This window comes from Silurus aristotelis (genome assembly GCF_946808225.1).
Source record: "Silurus aristotelis genome assembly, chromosome: 23".
Classification (NCBI taxonomy): domain Eukaryota; kingdom Metazoa; phylum Chordata; class Actinopteri; order Siluriformes; family Siluridae; genus Silurus; species Silurus aristotelis.
Window position 1 is genome coordinate 11,126,516 of NC_139596.1, and position 15,041 is coordinate 11,141,556.

At 39.0% G+C, this 15,041-nt stretch overlaps 1 long non-coding RNA gene across 2 annotated transcripts in view; it reads right to left on the bottom strand.

Annotated features, from left to right (window-relative positions):
- LOC310718343 overlaps positions 1 to 15,041 on the bottom strand; it is a 38,172-nt gene that overhangs the window by 13,138 nt on the left and 9,993 nt on the right. For both annotated transcript variants that reach the window (XR_014531115.1, XR_014531116.1), the window contains one exon: positions 9,335 to 9,430. This is a non-coding gene — a long non-coding RNA (uncharacterized lncRNA). The remainder of the gene's footprint in view (positions 1 to 9,334; positions 9,431 to 15,041) is intronic.

Sequence of the window (15,041 nt, forward strand, 5' to 3'; positions counted from 1 at the left end):
AACATTTATTATTAATGTATTTTTTGGCCTTATTCTTTTGAATTTGAACTCTGAGTACATACAGTTTATACAAACTAAAGCTAAAGCTAAAGGATAATTACTAAATGTATTTTTATCTAACCGTTTAACTCTAAGGGAGAAGTTATTGCATTTGAAAGATTTTAGCTGTTTATACTATGTCTATATCTACTATGTAAGATAAATAAGTAATGTAATACTTGGTGATGCTTCTCAGATTCCCTTAAGATTTCCTTAACTGCCATTATATATATATATATATATATATATATATATATATATATATATATATATAATATTTACAATGCATTATTTAGTATTTAGTTAACCAAGTTTAAATGAATGATTTTTTTCACAGGTTCCCCCAATTTAATTTAAAATGCTATGTATCCATGTGTACGTTATATCATATATAAGTTAAGAAGCACAGAAGCACAGTTTTAACCCAAACCCCAATTCCACATTTCACATCTTTTGAGATTTACCCTATGGAACATTTTCTACATAATGAGCTAATTTATCTTGTCACTCCAAACAAGATAAATGTCGTTATTTTCACATTCTGCATATTTTTGCAGGTCTTCCAACTGAGTTAAGGTTAGTAGTGGGACTAGAAGTTGGACATACGATGAAATCCAAACTGGATAAATTCTCACTTTTTTAAACTCCTTCAAATCATGTGATTTAGTTTGTATCAAATTCAGTGCATTTTCAGATCTGCTACAGAGTCTATGGTATTCCCTCCCTCATGTGTCGGCTGCACAAGCAGAAAAGCAAAAAGGATTCCTCACACTGCCCTACATTCAGCTGAGTGATCCAACACACATAGCCTTCTGTCACAAATAATTATTAGAACACCAGCCCTTCTCCTCCTTCTCCATACACACTCTCTGAGGCTGTATTAAATATTGAAGATTTCCAACTTTCAACTTGGTGAGTGTTAAAGCGACCTGCCATCAAAAACGCAGACATACAGAAAAATGCATATGTGCTTTTCCTCCTACATTGTACAAGCTAGGATGGAAACTGTCTCTATTAGAGTGCCAATTTAGCCTTTCAGCACCTTCTGCCTCGTATGATGGCTGGGATCACATCAGAAGCTATTTCTCCTCATTCTTCCCCCATGCCTATACCTGCATCATCTTACATTCTCATTTCCTCTCTTTCCCTCTTTGTCCATCCCTTTGTTCTGCTTCACATAGAGCGCATTCAAGGCGCGCACATTTTCTTGCATGTCAGCCAGCTAATGCTTTCTCAGGAGAGTGGAGTGACGCTCGCTCTGCCAGCCGCCAATGCAAGTGTCATCAGGTCGACATTAATTACTTGCTTGTGCATAATGTTTCGTCACCACAGTGATATGCTATTAACGAAAGAAGCTGGACGAATGAACGGACGCTTACTCGCCTTGCAAATGAAGCACCCGTCCAACCCCTGGCACGGATTTGGAAATAGGCTGAGTGCCGTGGCATACACGTCCCTTATTAAATTTTAATAAGGGAACCGATAATGTACCTCTGCATCTCTTTTAAACGCAACAATGGATTGGAATATGCGCAGAGGTGAACAGGGAGGGGGGCTGTTGCACGGGCGAATCCCATGGCTCGACACAAAACATGAAGACTCAAGAGATTTGCCTGATATATGACAGAGAGGGTGAGCTGCCGCTCTTAAAACCAAGCAGTTTTTTTTTGTAGAAATAAGGGTTCTTCTGTGTAACCAGCATGCATGTTTTTTTAAATAAATGTGACTCACACCAGGCATGTGATGTTTCAGAGGCACCCACAGTAACCAAGTGAAAGTCGTGAGCAGAGCAAAGGCAGAAATCTGTGATTCAAACGTCACCCAACAGAATCTGGGATGAAAACCCACATGTGAAAATGCAATTTCAGTTATTTGTTACAAATTGTATTATTTTTCCTCCTTTATGGATAATGCATGGTACTACATCATAAAATGTAATAACGACTTGTAATTACTACTTTATTACCAATCATTACTATTCCACTTTTTAGGAAGTTTCTGGAGAGTTACACATGCACACACAGGACACATGTCAGCTTCAACATAAACGCAGCCTGTAACACATGCTGTCCTGATAGAGCACAATTAGAGAAATTCCAGACAGAAGTCATCAGATGCTGTTTCAGAAAGAAGGGGGGGTGGGTTGCAATCCTGCCATTTTGGGTACAGACTGTAGCCATTATCAAACCAATTTCCCAAGTACAGAAAAGCATCCAAAGAACAGAGAAGCCGCCACTAACAGCGTGTAAAAATCTCCAAAGGGGATAGGGGGTAACAATTTCATATGCAATTGTCATTGTCACTCACAGGCTCTATACGTCTGCGGCTTTCATTTCGTCAAAGCAAGCAAGAGCTATTTCCAGTTGCAATAGTGGGCGATGTTGGGGGGGGGGGGATCTTTCAACCTCTAAGGCCTTACTTCGTAGTGTTTCCAAGGTTTCCGAGTGCATTCCTGTGCATTAGCCATTAACAAAATGGCCTCCTAAAATGTCATATATGATTTAACATATCCACAGCTAAGGAGCAGACAGTGAGTTTTACAGACGATGCTGTGGATTTGAAACGAGTTGACAGGCCTGGGAGAGATCTGAGTGCTACTACTGAAGGCTTTCTATTTGTACAGTCTTGTATTTGTTTGTGGTGTTTCCCTTCTTATCAGTTAAATATACAGTCTGTAAGCAATACAAGCAAATGTTGGTTAAAAAAGGCACATATTATGTACAATTGTCATTGTGGAAAGGAATGTTATATTTCATTGTATACGTTCATTCATTGTCTCTCTCTCTCTCTCTCTCTCTCTCTCTCTCTCTCTCTCTCTCTCTCTCTCTCTCTCTCTCTCTCTCTCTCTCTGCAGCTGGCATGAAGGATGCAGTAGAGTTCGCCTATGGTAATGGGATCATGAGAGAGTGGCCTGCCTGTGCATCTCTCTCTCTCTCTCTCTCTCTCTCTCTCTCTCTCTCTCTCTCTCTCTCTCTCACGCGCTCTCTCTCTCTCTCTCTCTCTCTCTCTCTCTCTCTCTCTCTCTCTCTCTCTTACACACACACACACACACACACACACACACACACACACACACACACACACACACACACACACACTCTCTCCCACGCATAAATACACCCAAACACAAGTTCACCGCCTCCAATCCCCCCCCCCCCCCCCCCTAATGAGTGGTGGCAGGACAATGGCACTATTGTTGCCCCCTTGTTTTGGAACCCCAGGCAGAGAACAGTTGCTGTTTACCCAAGCCGTGGCGTCCCTCCGATCCGGATGTTAATTAATTGGAGGGCTTCTGATTGAGGCTGCTGTGTGCATGCAGCACAAAAACAGGCATTCAGTGCCACGAGGGGAAGCAGCGCTCTCATGGCAAAATGCCGACTTCTCTTTCTGTCCCTTATTTCCTTTTACAAGCCACAAACTACCCTCTTCTGTCTTTTTGCTCTCACCATCCCTCGTTTTTTGACCCTCTTTTAACCAGCATCCTCATCGTGTATGCAAGACTCGCCTACTCTGATTCACACCTGCCATTTCCACACACACACACACACACACACACACACACACACACACACACACACACAACACACACACACACACACACATACATACATTGTATGAAAAAACTAACTAGAAAAATGCCTTTAGTTAATATGTTTTTTCTCTATTATTATTATTATTATTATTATTATTATTATTATTATTATTATTATTATACAACTTTCTACTTTTCTTAGACACTTTTTGTTGTTTTTTCCCCTTTGTCACCTGTCTTTACATTAAAAGTGAGAATTGGCTGATTTATAAGCATACAATGCGCATCCAGTTGTGAGGCATTCCAAAATAGCAGCATTGCTTTCACATACATTTCCACATCACATTACGGAGAAGTCCGTAGCGGTGTCAGATTTGCATGTGTGAATTTTCCACTCCTCACACAGTCACGTCTCCCCCTGGCGCTGCCCAATCGGCTAGTGGCAGTATGCAAAGCAGCTTCACGAATATGCTTAATTAGGTTGGGCTGGTGTAATTTTTTGGGCTTATGGGATGTGACATTTGTAGGGCAGAGGCATAGATCAGCATAAGCAAGAGTGACAAATACATTATCCCTTTCCTCCATATTATAATGCTTCACAGGTCCATGAGAATATGTTTGTCTATATACTATCATTCTCTCTCACAAACACACACACACGCACACACGCACACACACACCTTTACTACAAATTCACATCCTTCCTGAATCTCCCCAACATACACAAGCACACACTACGATGATAGGCATATGAAATATGAGAACACAACACCAGAGTTGAGCAGCACAAGGAGAGACGTCTCTTAGGAAAAAAAAAATTTTTGTCTTCTCAAAAAAGCTTTCGATGTTAAATGGTGCTTTGCAAGCTACATTTATTTTCTGCACTTGGAAATGGTTTGGCATCTCATAGCCCTTCAATATGGAAATCAAAATCCCATTTTAGACAGTAAGAGTGTCTCAAAAATGAATTATTGGAACAAAGAAAAAAAAACTAATAAAGAAAGGTCAGGACACAAGCACACACTATTCACACACACACACACACACACACACACACACACACACACACACACACACACACACACACACACAAACAAAACTTACCTGGCAAATTTAATAAAAATACCAATCATTCAAACTTTCGAAATAAACGTGTACTACTGATAGTACAGGAAAACTGTATTTATTTCAAAGCTCCTGATGAGAGAAAAATGGCTTTAATATATTTGTTAATTTATATATTTGAAACCAGGTCCAATCTTCATGATAGATTTTATCCTGCATGCACATTAATAGTACGAAAGGTGGGAAATGTGAAGAACAGACGCACTTAAGAATCAGATTAAATAAAATACCAGCACTTTCAATTCTTTATACACTATAAACTACATGATATGCATTAACAGACATTCACACACTCATATTTAAGCTGTTCGCTGTCTGGTGTTCAGATATACAAAGAATTAGGAAATAATAATAAAGTCACCTGGAGCTTCTGTGGCTAAAATAGCCAAAAACACACACACACACACACACACACACACACACACACACACACACACACACACACACACACACACACACACACACACACATACACACATACATACGCACACACACACACACACACATGCACACAAGATATAAAGAATGCCCCCTGCACACTGTCACATACGTCATATGAATATACACTCCTCTGCCCCCCCCAAGTATGCACATATCTGTATACTCATATATCCTTGCATACATGCTGGCATGGTCTCCAAGCTCCTACCTCCACCTCTATCTACTTCAATTCCTTCCCCCTTCCCCCACACACACAAGCACATGCACATGTGTACGCTTACACACAAACCTCACACACACGAGGCGCATGGCAAGGTGTAGCTCATACCACCCAGGAAATTAACTTGACATTTTATGGAGACCAAAAGAGGAGAAAAAAAAATGGGGCGGTAGAGCAAAAAAAAAAAAAAATAGATCAGCTGAGGCACAGACAGTATAAGGAATATAAAGCTACTCTTGTAGTCCTGGGCTCTGGTGCCACATTTGCCAGGCTTTGGAGGATCTGCAATGCAGACGACGTGAGGGTGGCCACGGAAAATGAGCTTTTTATGTTTTCCGCTGCCCGCCTTCTGCTCTGGAGATGGCGTCTGTCGCTCTGTCTGTCTGTCTCTTTTCCCTGTCCTTCTCTTTCTCTTCCTTCTCTCACTCGGCCTGTCATCTGCTTTCCCTTGACAAACGCTTCACTTCTATTTTCATATCCTATTCGTCTGGTCCCATTGGCAGGGGGTTCCGCTTGATGCAAGGTTAACAAAATGATAGGAACGGGGAAGGGACAATCTCACCTCGCTCTAAGCTCCCAATTAGAACAATAGAGACGGCACGCGTGAGGAAAAGCGCCACTGCTGTCTGGCAGGTGCGATTTATTTCATATATGCATGCGCATGGTGAAGGGAGATGCGTCTTTGTATTGTCTTTGTCCTTTCCTTTTCTGGGATTGAGACACTGTGGGTGCGAAACAGGGTGCGAATGACCACATTCAAACGTAGCTATAGCTTAGATGCTTGAATTAATTTATCATTTCACTTATATTGCCCCCGCCACACTTTTATCCCTCTGTCCCTGTACACTACAGAATGTGCACACACACACACACACACACACACACACACACACACACACACACACACACACACACACACACACACACACACACATGGAGTTTGTGGTTGGATGCTGCTTTATTAGACATGCAGGAATGTTAACATCATTATGCATTATTATAAGTGTCTGTCTATGCTTTCACACCCTCAGCCCCCTCTCACACTATATTGTGTCTGAGGAGAGGCCCAGACGTGTGTGTGTGTGTGTGTGTGTGTGTGTGTGTGTGTGTGTGTGTGTGTGTGTGTGTGTGTGTGTGTGTGTGCATCACAAATCACAAATGTAGCATTGTCTGCAGAAGGGCATTATTTTAATCGGCTTTCATGTGCCGCTGCCTACATCTCCCTGATTTTTCTGAACAGGGACTCCTTAAAAGAAAGATGCACACAAACACATAAATACCATCACTGCAACTGTTAATCTAAGGGACAACCGATAATATTTATTCATAAGTATCCTATTAACCTATTATTAAATCCTTAATCGTTTTTGAGCAACAGCATTATCATGTTGTTAGGAAGGATTTGTAAGCTCTATGAAGCTTTTTGTGAAAAAAAAAAATTTAATAAAAAAAAAAAAATTCTACTAAAGGCTTCTCGGGTGAAAAAAATGTCAGTAGCATTGACCCTAGAGCAGAAATACGAAATAGGTTACCATTGAATTGTTCATTAATAAAATTCCAAAAAGTCTATTCGAATTCTTCATAATTTTTTAGATCATTATTAAATCTTTTTTTTTTTTTTTTTATCCAATTACAATGAAACATTTAGACTACGTAAAAATTTAAACTACGACTAAAAACATAAGAGTAACACCGAGAAAGCGGGGACTTGAAATGATGCAAAAGATATTCATGGTTTTGCATTGTCTTTAGAAGAGACCATTTCAGTTAACCGCGGGGTTGGAGTATAAAAACGACTCACGTAATAACAAATTGAAGGGCCTGACGCAAAGCAGGTGAAATTAACATGACCCCTTAGAGCCTTAAACTTCATCTCCGGTGTAATCGCAGAGAAATATTTAAAAACGCAATCACCTCGAAATGGCTTCTTTGCAAAGGTAAACAGCCCCCCCCCCTTTTTTTTACTGTGCGTCTTCTCTAGACTGTCTTATCCACTCCCTTCCTCTCGCTGCCAGCGATTTGCATATATTTGCATCTTTTTGCCTTTTTTGTTCTTTGCGCTTAGCCCTTGTTCTAGGCATAAAATAATGATGTGGGTTAAACTCGTGCAGCACCGCACCGTTACATCCCGTTCGCTACTTGGATATTTAATGAATGCAATGTTGCTCTATCATCTTTAATTATAGATCTCAACCAGATCACTTTTTTCCGGAAGGAGAAAAAAATTTGAACATGAATAAGGATCAAAGCTGATTAAGGCAATACGTTTCTTTTTGAAGAAGGTTCTAGAAACAGGGAGGGAGGAGAAACGTGCAATGTGTGAATGTCATGGAGGGTGTAGGACAGCTCGGGGCAGGACTAATGGCAGGCGGAATTATTTACCGAATATTATTAAAAGAATTGGGATCAATTCAAAGTAATACATTTATTACAAACAGATAGATTTTTATACATACCGTTTACACACACACACACACACACAGACTATCTATCTATCTATCTATCTATCTATCTATCTATCTATCTATCTATCTATCTATCTATATATATATATATATATATATATATATATATATATATATATATATATATACATACATACATACACACACTGCTGCATGACGTCCTCATGAATTCATTTCTGCAATTAATTGTAGTGATGCACTTGAACTTCATCTGAGCTAAGGCTAATTACATCCAATGCGTATTCAGAGAAGAGTTGAGTTACACAAAAATAAAGGATTGTAGCCGCACGATAATAGCATGCATGCTAACGTCAGGGAAACTGAATCAGGAAGCAGGATGTGTCAGGGTCCAAATAGGACTTATTCAAAACGTATTATTGTGAACAACAAATTCAAACAACTCAAACTAATTCACAAACTGGTGATATATATATATAAAAAAAAAACATAGAAAAACTACATAAATGCACAACCATCACACTAGTAATTATGAAACCCATTTCCAGTTAACAGCTGCTGTTGCAATTCCCAAATACTTACTGGTTTACCAAACATTTATAAGGACAGTGTTATGTTTTATATCGTCTATTTGAACGAGACCTGACCTTTGATCAGAAATCATTACTGAGCCTCGAGATTGCAGGCAGGAGGACATGTAGTTTTCAAAGCTTGACTGAACTCTACATCCTGTTTTAATTGGCTTTAAAGCACATATCCAACTGGGAGCAACAGTAATTAACATCAAGTATTGCTCATCTACAGGGACCTTTTTTTCAGCTTAACTTTAAGCTCTATAAAGACCATGTGTAAGGTTTCACTGATTACCCTCATGACCATTTACACTTTTGTAGACTACATTCCATATCAACATAACAGACATTCACCCTATATGTGGTAATGAATCTATATAAATTCTACAGTAAAAAAATTTACTTTTTTAAACACACTTTTCATTTATTATTTAGCTGTAAAATAAACTAATATTTAAGATAGAAACCATGCTGAAAATACTCACCATATAATTCTACATTAACATGTGCAGTTATTTCATTGATGATACCCTAAAGATTTTTTTATACTAAAACAGTTATTTGGTTTTGAACCAAATGGCCTTTTTGAATATTAGATATTTCTGTCACTCAATTTCATTTCGTTGTAGTGCATTAAAGTAAAGGAAGAGTAAAAGCCCTTAGGGATGCTGTAGCTCTCTTCTTATAAAGCTCCAGACTGGCTGTGCATAATATTTACTGTGTTAACCGGATGTTCTGGAGCAATATGCTAATACCTCTGACCACAGAGCAATGATAAAATGGACTGTACTGTTTTCATTTTTAGCTGCAGGCACCTAGTGCATATGCACAGACACGCAAACACATTTGCAAAAAGGGAGACAGGGGGAACCTCCATAAAAGCAGGGACAAACAAATGTTATGAGTCCACCTGCCAAGGACTACTCACCACAGACGAAGTTGTTAGTCTGTTTTCTCATTTCATTTTTTTTTTTGAGCTCACCTTATGCTGGATTTTATTGCAGGATAAAGCAGACATCTTCATTTCAGCCTCACTCTCTTCCAGTGGTCAGTTATGGTCATATTATCCAGCATTTTTCTGCAAAATAACAGAAATTCAGATTCATAAATATTCAGCATGTTAAAGCTACAGGCTACCAGTCCTGCTTTTGGAGAATGTTCTCACAAATGATGAAGGGGCGAAAGGAGAAAGATAAAACATTTCATAGTTCACCATATATACGTGTTCAAGTTCAAACTTTTGTTTGCTTTGCAACTCAAATAATCATTTCATTTATAAAAAGTCTTGTGACTAGCAATATTAATGTCTTTTTTTGTGAGCGCACTGCTGCTGTGAAACCAACAACCAAAACTGAACACAGATATATAGACTCAGTGCTCTCTAGGCTACTCTAGATAAAGTTAATCCAAAACATATCATATAAGATCTGTCGTTTTAGCTGACCATGTAAATTCCTAACCCAGAAAAAAACTTATAATAGGTTAATGGAATTACAATGTAACGAAACAGCAATATAAACCAAAGGTAGCTCAATGCAAGATTTAGCATTCAACATATCAACTTATGAGAAAATAAAAGGTGCAACAATAATAACTACTTTTTTAAAGAAACAAGATTATTTAAGTTAATCTATGAGGATTGTAGAGATAACTACAGTGTAGGTCTGCACAATATAGAGGTGCCAATATTTATAGTTTAAATAAATATAAATGCAAGAGAGAAGACATCTGAAAACTTTTTACTTTAGTTGAGACTGAACACAATTCGACATGCATATGACTCAGTTGGCATTTACGTTTGACCTCAATGACCTGTCAATTCATGATCCTTGATCTTCTGAGAAAAACCCATCTAATTTATTGACTAGCTATCCACTTTTGTCATAAAATTATTTATGCCTGCTACCACCATCTTGTGAACACTGATGTCTTTTTAGTCTCTATCACAATTATTAGCCTTTGCAATAACTATAACATAGGTACATTTATTATATTAATGAGACCTCTACTCAAAATATTTACAATTTGTTTATTTATATATTTGCAGTTAATATGGAATTGGCCTGAAAAGATTTTGTCAAGCATTGCAAACAGTTTGATTCAATTTAATAAGATCTAAAATGCACGTTTGTAATAATTTGTAAATACAAGATACATTATATGCATTTATCTGATACGAAATACAAAGATTAAGGTTATGGTTGGGTCTTTAAATGTGTTCCTTTCTGTATGTACAAACTTAAACAAAACTGATTTATCTCACCAAAGTTCAATAGGATTTGTGTATAGATTATAGTGGAGAAAAATCAAAAATCAAACTAAATCAAAATGTTATTGTTTAGCAGTTCGAATATAATGTGCTATTTTGGGCCATATTTTGCAGCTCTGTTTACATCAATGCAGTGCTAGCTTACTTTATATTGACCATAGAGTGTTTAAAATATTCTGCTTGCCAGGCAACCCTTACAGCAGCATTTTATTCTGTAACCAGCTCAAAAACAGTGCAGGCCTTGTCCAAGTGATGGTGCCTTTCACCTAACAGATGTCAAAGGAGGAATGACAGCTGTCACGTCTTATTAAGCTACTGTGCTAAGCTATGTGCTGGTGCTCTGGTCAATAAAGAGTAGCATAAAATCCTGAGACAAACCTCTTTGTACTAACACAAAGAAACTAAAAAAAAAAAATATATATATATATATATATATATATATATATATATATATATATATATATATATATATATATATATATATTTGGATATTTGTTTAAAGCAACATATCCCAATTTAAGGTTTAATAAGTCTTAATACATGTTAATTACTGCTTAATAACACTACAGACAATCCAGCCTTTGGGTCATGAAATACAAAATATTAATTTGTTACATTATTTTATTTATTTTCTTTAAGATGTATTAAAATAGCATGTAATGTAAAATTAAAGTCCACATAATCAAGTTGATGTGAAAAAAATAACATTCACTTTATTAAAAATGGTTCATTTGTACAAAAAACAACAGTGCAAAATTTTACTTCACCAAATAACACAACAAATAGGATGAGTTGTTTAGTTCAGGTTTCAAGTCTCTATCTTTTTGCAAAAGCAAATGGATAATTGTTTACCATTAAATAAATTGCTCTTTTCTTCCTCATTAATGTCAAACACAGCCAGTTCGCTACTATATTTCTAGAAACAGTCCTCAAATTACTATGATGTACTTCCTTTCTCATGACATATTTCCTGTCTGTGCTTATAATTAGATGAAGCCAAACCATAGCCATGAAAGCCCTGACAGTTACATTCAGACTGATAAGAAAAAGCATAAGGAAAAAGTGGTAAGAAGTAGCAAAGCAGGTCCATGTGTTTGTCTAGCCTGCAGGATGTGTTTTTCGTCCGAAAGCAGGCTTGTTTTTTTTCTTTTCTTTTTTTTTTTTTACACACGGCTGCGAGTTCACCCATCCCCCTCTACAGTTCCACAGCCTGGGTGTCTAGAGTTATTGCATTTCTCTGCCAGCACCCCACACTGACAATCAGCAGCCACTGGGCTATACGAGGGGCGACTGGTCTAGCATGGAACCAGGTATGATTCTCCCACTGACAGCCTGCATCTTGTCTGCTGGGTGAAAAATGATGGTTCTTGCCAGCAAACAAAGCCCAGGAAAAACCATGCAGTGCATGCGTCATGGCCAAATTCAAGCAAAACAATACGCAGTGTGACTGTTTTATAGAGACAACCAACTGCAGGGTTGAGCAGCCACAAATCCATGCAAGATGGAAATGGTTAGTGGTGTGACAATAAAAGAAAAGCTGTATAGATCATTGATTTAACAATCGTATAAGTAACGACTTTATAAAAATATTACCACCAAATCTATCCAATGTACATGCTGTCCAGCTGGTGTGAAAATAATGTCGCGTTGCAGTCTGAGTGTCTGTCTGCCTCCCCTTTGCCTGCCCTGCCTGCCCTGCTGTCTTATTTCAGCGTTCAGGAGACTCCTGATCTTCGTTTATTAGCTGCTGACAGGCCTGGCCTAACACATGCAGGAATTTAATTACACTCATCTCATCACAGTAGTGTAGGGGGTTCCACACATCAGGTGTGCGCACGAACGCGCATGTGTGAGTGTGTGTGTGTGTGTGTGTGTGTGTGTGTGTGTGTGTGTGTGTGTGTGTGTGTGTGTGTGTGTGTGTGTGTGTGTGTGTGTGTGTGAGTAAAGGGGGAGGGAGTTTCGCAGATCACCCCAGGAGCACATTTTCACACTAATCAACACGATTCAGACTTCCTGGAGGTGAGACTACAAGATGTAGGTGGAAGAATATGTACATGCATGCACACTCAAAACTGGAGATCAGAAAATAATGGGGCATACAAAGGTGTCACATACACCAAGGATTTTCTTGGGTGATGTATACACAAGAAATGATTGCATGATAGCCATTGCAATAAAGAACATCATTACTGTTCACTGATCAAAAGTCCAGGTTTGTTTAAAAGCAAATTATACTGTATCTGAGCTGCCGAGTCAATGCAGCTATGCCTCGCTGCCACTTTCCCGTGTAAGACCTTGTTCTTCTCTAACAATTCTTTCAATGCCAAATTCGCAGACCTCCAAAGAAGTCCATTACCATGTGATTGCAGGTGTGAGTGCTGCTAGTAAAACCACATGGCATACATTCTAGAAAGAGAAGTAGAAAATGAACCCAATACTTTGTCTGCACTTCCATGGTTCTATTCACCCCTAGCAATTACCCGACCAAGCTACAACAGGGTCCGACCCTGGTCTTTACATCATCGTGCATAGAAGATGCGTGGCTACCTTTTTTGTCACCTTACTCGGCATGGAAATGCTCTCAGTGCATGCGCAGCTCTTTTGTTGTTCGCCTGCATATATGCCTGCAATTCAATATGAGCCTCTGTGTGTGTGTGTGTGTGTGTGTGTGTGTGTGTGTGTGTGTATGTGTGTGTGTGTGTGTGTGTGTGTGTGTGTGTGTGTGTGTGTGTGTGTGTGTGTGAGTTCACGCCTGTGTATGAGTTGGGTGTGGGCGCACGAATCCAAGCATTAGGACTCATTTCCCGCACACTTGCCTCGACGGTGCCATGAGGGCTTACAAAGATGAAAGCGAAATGCAAATGGAGCTACGACGCTGCCCTGTTTTAAGCAGCCACCTTTGAAATAATTAACACACTGGAGTGGATTGGGCCTGCCGGAACAGCAAACAGAATTTTCGCAGTGGAAGAACTGCGATGACACTTGGACTCGAGTGATACTGAAAAACCTTCCCCATTAAGACTCTCTTACAATCAACGTTTAAATAAGCTGAGCATTATCTGACAGCAATAAGCATCTATCAGAGATATGGCCATTCCTTCAATTTTATCCAAGGTTAGATTAGAGCCTTGCAGATTTAAATAGCAATATAATGGTTTACCAAGGTTCTAGCCACAGGCCACGCAGCAAATATATATTCATTTCAGAATTTCCAGCGATCACGAGGTGCTATAGGTGAATACAGTCTGTGATAACGTGCATTGGGTTCCACCCTGCATTTGTGCAAAGGGCGCGTGTTGTGCATGGATAAGACACGCCGCTGCTTGCCATGAGCCAATTGCATATAAAACTGATAGTAACGGGGGAAGGGTGAGTCGATGCATGCAAATGAGTCGCTCAGCATGCACGGCTTCAGTGATGCCGGATAATTTTGTAATTGATGTGAGCACGTTAGCAAGGAGGATGCGCAAGCCTGTGCCAGCGGACATTTTAGGTCCCTACCCTTTTCCGCGTGCTCGCCACTGCTAAGCTCTTTAAGATGGTGGCACCTTGAAAGAAGGAAGCACTGTTGCACAGAAGTGGCTTCAGACCCTGCACCACCACTTTGCGGGCAATTCGAAGGGTACAATCTGCCTACCAAACCTCTGCCATCAATTTTTAATCCTTCCTCCTTCTAATAAGGATATTAAGCAGGCAGCTCCAGGGACCGCCGCATATATGCATGAGGTGGTGCTCATCAAATTTGCATAAAGTCAGGATTCTAATGTAAGCGCGGCTCGCTGCATGACATAGCCACCGCCTGTGACAGGTGCGGTATTTAAATTATTTAATTGGAGGGCACGTGCATTTAGAAGCAACTGCGACCACTTACAAACAGCATAAAGCCAATTTATCACAGACTTGATGGAAGACAAAGTTTAGATACATATTTTAATTCGGTCTCATCTAAAATTAGCTCAGATAATTGGGGCTTTGGGAAATGAAGGTTCTGGGGACTGTAAAATAGTATTTGTGTCACCCACATAATTTAGTTTCTACTAGAGGACATTTCTAGCAAATTTTTCTTTATTTATGAGAAAAATCCTTTTTTTTTTTTTTTTTTTCTTAACAAAGGAATAGATTATATCATCTCTATGTCATTTGTAATTAATATCGGTGAATAATTCAGCGGCATTTTTTAGGCTCTTGCATCTGACAGGATTGAGGTGCTTTTCAGTGCAATTATAGCAATTTATTTGCAGCATGAGGGCCATTTGCATAATCAAAATTTAGCAGAGCATAGCAGAATTCAAAATAGACACACAGCCAGTGAATTCCAGTTGAAGACTATAAAACCATCACTAATAGATGCATACAGCCTCGCTCCTGTACTGAGTCAGGATTTTGTATAACAGAGAAATTCTAAATTGTTTTTGATAAT